Below are 4,949 nucleotides of genomic sequence, written 5' to 3'. Positions count from 1 at the left end.
CAAATTTTAACTGACCTAATTTAATTGAAAGAAAATAAAATGAAAGTTTCAGCTAATCACAGTTAATCCACACTGATAACACAAAATGTTATAGTCAGATGGAAACGTAATAAAAGTTTTTTTCTTACAGTCAATCTTTATCACGCGCGATCAGTATTTTTGAAAAAATTTTGAATATCGCCAGTGAGCTCGAATTCTGTTTGTGAATGAACCTGCTAAGCTGGGGAAACTTGGCAAGGTCGATCGGTCCGTCAGTCGTCAGTGGATCGTATCTCTACGTGTTGGTAATAAAATTATATATGTCTCCATAAATATATCAAAACGTCTCACCTGATTTTATCTGCACGGATTTGACAGTTCAGCTTCGAAATATGCTGTGGTCTTTAATTATATTAAGGTACAGTTTGTAAATAATTTATTAGCCAGAGAATGTAGTTAGACCTGAAGTCGATTAATATTGCAGGAATTTAACCCTAAATGACCAGCGGCTATCTGCTATTGGTTTCAACAGCAAGAGGCTTGCCATTATCAAACAGAGCCACAACAACTATCCATGGATCATGTGAGGATCAAATTTTTAAAAGTGAATATGAATGGTTCCTTTATCTAGATCACGCTCCTACCACCTTTCAACTTAAAATAAAAGAAGCCATTTACATTCAATGGGAAAAACCTACACTTAATCATCAACTTTATCATAGTTAATAAAAGGCAATGGTTATGAAGCCTGACAAACTTCTTTGGTATATGTTTTTGTTAACATTTTTGGCCTTGACCGTGCACAGACCACAATAGATTTTGAAATGTGTAGGACTACTGACCAATAGAAACGTTCCTGTTAAGATATTCAACCGCAGTGTAAACATTAAAACAAAGGCTTGTGCACAGTCGCGGTCCGTCCAACATAAATTGCAGCACCATTGTTGTCATGGCAAGTTTCATAACCAGTCCCTCAATAAACTATGACTTTATCATGTTAATTTAACATTTTCTCTGTATATTTCAGATTGTCACGTTCCCTTTGTGCTTATAGTTAATAAGCAATTTTGGTTGACACTATATATTCAACTCTGTGCTTTGTAATTTAAACTGAAGATGACAGAAGTTTTTGTCGAAACATGTTTTCAAATTTAAAAAGTGTTGGGTGGTTCCTTGGAATATCGACTATGAATTTTGTAAGTAGACGTGTAAAAGCAAGATACAGCGTGCTACCGTTTACCAGCCTCGGTCTTCTGCATTCAAAACAAACGTGATTTAAACTTGTTGTAATTTCCTATTTTGGAAACACAATTGTTTCATTTTTTCTAGTACGTTCTTAAAACTTCAATTATTTTTGTTCTATATAGTTATGTTAGAATTGTTTGCTTGTAGCCCCGAATTCAGTTCCAGCTGGTCCTCTTCATCTTTCATTTGTTATGTTCCTTTAAACTGATTTCTTTCTGTTTGTATCTTTGTCCCTTAAAAACCCCTCACGGGGAAAGGACTGCGATGTAGTATCCAGGTCTCGTGGGGCCACTCTTTAGTAATCAGTATGCAATTGCCATAAGGCTAAGTGTGATGGACAATATTAGCATAGTGACGGTTTACAGCTATCTGCCATTGTTTCAACAGCAGGAGGCTTGCTATAATCCAACAGAGCCACGACGATTATCCATGGATCATACAAGGATCAAATTTTTTAAAGTGTTTGTTATTTATTCCTCTAGCTGAAAACAAACATGCTGACGCGAATTGTGAAATTTAACTTGGGTTTTCAGAACTCTGACTTTCCCGATTGTTTACACTGATGATTAAATTAATTAAAAAAAAAAATTGCTATGTTGAGTAAAGACAAAAACGGTGTATCACTCTTCCATAATAAAAAAAAAGTGCTATTTGCTTAAGCAAGTATTATCTAGACACATTCTAAGCAACTTTACGACATTATGAATCTGTCTTCGACATGTCATGACGGAATTCCATCCTTTGAGAGGCCCACCCCTTAGGGAATGACGGTGATTTAAAAGAATCCCCGAAACAGTAAAATCCCTAAACGCACAAGAATACACCAGAGGTGAGTCAGTTTTATTCATTTTATTGAATAAAAGTTAAATTTAAGCTATTTTTAAGCTTCAGAACCGACAGTATTTCATTTCCTATTCAAAGTATTACTAGAAATACACTCTTTTTTTTTCTAATAACCTTTTTTATAACGGAACGTCGAGGCTGAGATTAACCAAAATTTTAAGACCGTATTAAGAACGTTCCTCAGGCTGAGAGTCGATTAAGAACGTTTTTATTTTTCTAATCTGTACATAAAATCAAGGTAACAAATGTAAATTAACCAAAATACTTAAGTGCATGTTTTGTTCAACATTAACAATGGTGACACACATTTTAGCCTCCCTTAGGGGCTCGTCACTCGTTTCCTTCCCCACGAACGTCTGCTGAAACGAACAGCCACTTCCGTTCGTCGACTGCGGACCAATCAGGAGCCGTTTCCCAATTTTGGGTAAAATCGTGTTTGTTATTAAAAATATTACCCGGGACAACATGGCGGACCTAAGTGCGGGTTTTGGCCATGTGTGCGAAATGTTTCGGATAAGCGAGTTGAATGCTTTTCAAAGAGAAGCCATAGTGCAGATTGTGGAGAAGAAAACTGATGTGTTCGTAAACCTTCCAACTGGGTATGGGAGTCACTGATTTACCAAGCTCTACCGTTCGTTTACGATTTAATTCGTGAAGATGCTGGTCATATTGTTGTTGTGGTTTCGCCGCTTGTGAATCTTATGAAAGACCAGGTAGACAAACTGAGAAATCTTGGAATTCTTGCCGCTTCTCTCAGTGAAATCACTGAAGAAAATGCAAAGGGTGTTGAAGAAGGAAGATTTTCCATCGTATATGGAAGTCCGGAATCGTGGTTGAAGAACGAACGTTGGAGAAAGGTGTTATCCAGCGAAATTTACAGGAGGAAGCTTTGTGCAATTGCCGTGGACGAAGCTCACGTAATAAAGCAATGGTAAGCGTAATATTATTGTTTATGTACGATTCATGACTGCCCATTTCTAGCTCTGAGCGCCCGTGGCATGCATCTTAAAGGTCAGCTTAATATAAAAAATATAAAAATCTACTTTTAAACTGCAAGGTTAAACTTAGATCCTTATTTGAATATTTAGCCTGGCCTGTTAACATCTCCATTTGCTTTAGGTAAATTTTAATTTTTATTTCCTCTTTAGAGGCACTTCCTACTCTGTCCATTACATGGGAAATGACAAATCCATCGAAGAATATTTTCAGTGGCTGGTGGATGAAACAATAGAGAGGCAAATCAAGACCATTCGGACAATTATTTATTGTCAAACAATAAAGCAATGTGGCACAATTTATTCCACATTAAGAGGAATGCTTGGTGACAAACTGTATGCTGAGAGTACAAATGACAGGAGAAAAGTTGTTCTGGAGATGTTGCATTCATGCACCCCTGATCAAAACAAAGAGGCCATCTTAGAGGTTTTTCAAAAGGAAGATTCCCCAGTGGGAATATTGGTGGCTACTATTGCCTTTGGAATGGGTGTGGATTGCAAGGGTGTTTATCACACCATACATTTCGGGCCATCAAAAAACATTGAGGCCTACATTCAAGAGACTGGCCGTGCGGGAAGAGACGGAAAGTAGAGTGTGGCGTATGTGATTTACAAAGGGTTATTTTTAAATCACGTGGACAAAGACATGAAAAATTATCTGAAAACAAGTGATTGTAGAAGGAAGACTCTCCTTCTTAACTTTGACACAGGATCAACTGTCAGTCTTCCCCATCCTATGCACATGTGTTGTGACAACTGTGCAATCAAATGTGAATGTGGTGCATCAGACTGTGGAGAGCTTACAACATTCCTTGGTACTAAAACAATTGACAGCAAAAATAACTGCCCAAGGACAAGGCAGGGAACTGTGGCACAATGGACTGCCCTCAGGGGACTTTTGTATTCTTACCACAGGACACTGGTTCTGGATTTAATTGCAAAATCCAACGGCGAACAAGTTAAAAGCTTAACAAAACCCCAGGTTCTTCTTCGATTCTCAGATCTACAAGTGTCACAAGTCTTGGAGCATGTGAATAAATTGTTTACAGTTGGAGACATCTGCTCACATGTTGAAATCTGGGACATGAGGCATGCGTATAAAATTTTGGAGTTCATTGGTGAAGTCTATGGAGATATCTGTGACATGGACATGCCTCACTTTGTCGATTATGAATTTCACTATGATTTTGATTGTGATGAGGATGTAAATGAACACTGGGATGATTTGCTGAATGACGACTCTCTATTTGAATTGGCTATTGAGAACATTTCTCTTTCTGAACTTGAAAACACCACATGTATTGATGTTTCTCAAGATAATTCTGGCAACTGTGATGTTCCAGGAGCTGCCTTAGATGCACTTGGACAGCTTTTAATCGCTGACTGAGAAAGGTGACTTCAAGCTAAGTCTAGTGTATTATTTTCAGAATTGTATTGCTCCAGAATATTCACACCCACCTAAAGAAAGCATGACGAACCCCTAAGGACGTCTGCGTGGGAGACTACACACATCTCGGTTTGTCATAATCAGCATTTCTTTATACCATATCTCAGCAGGCAATGTACTTTGACAGGTTTCAAGGTCACGTCCGCATTGATTTATTGAAATACATGTACAGGGTGTTTCAAAAGTTCGTTCCGATTTAAAGTTGTTTATTTCTTAAACAAATCAATTGTTTGTGAGAACTTTTTCAATAAATTGAGGTAGATAATTTATTAAAATGGGTGGCAATAGCAATTTGAATTGTCAACTTATGCCTTTGTTTCGATTTTCGCGCCAAATGTACACACGCGCGTTTTCCGCCATTTTTTCGCGCCTTTGATGCATGTTGTTCCTTTCTCGAATTTGTTTTTATTCTCTGATTTTTTTCCTGGACTTTCTGTTTT

The 4,949-nt window shown here is 37.6% G+C and overlaps 2 pseudogenes; both read left to right on the top strand.

The window, feature by feature from the left end:
- The first annotated feature begins 2,532 nt into the window (after positions 1–2,532).
- Positions 2,533–3,002, top strand: LOC146468235 (putative ATP-dependent DNA helicase Q1; annotated as a pseudogene).
- Positions 3,003–3,065: 63 nt separating this feature from the next.
- LOC146468234 (uncharacterized) lies at positions 3,066–4,527 on the top strand (annotated as a pseudogene).
- The last annotated feature ends 422 nt before the right edge of the window (positions 4,528–4,949 follow it).

The sequence above is a fragment of the Pavona decussata genome, unplaced genomic scaffold, assembly GCF_977016875.1.
Source record: "Pavona decussata unplaced genomic scaffold, jaPavDecu1.1 SCAFFOLD_133, whole genome shotgun sequence".
Taxonomy (NCBI): Eukaryota; Metazoa; Cnidaria; class Anthozoa; order Scleractinia; family Agariciidae; genus Pavona; species Pavona decussata.
Note: the sequence above shows the minus strand (reverse complement) of the source record. Positions and strands in the feature narration are given on the sequence as shown.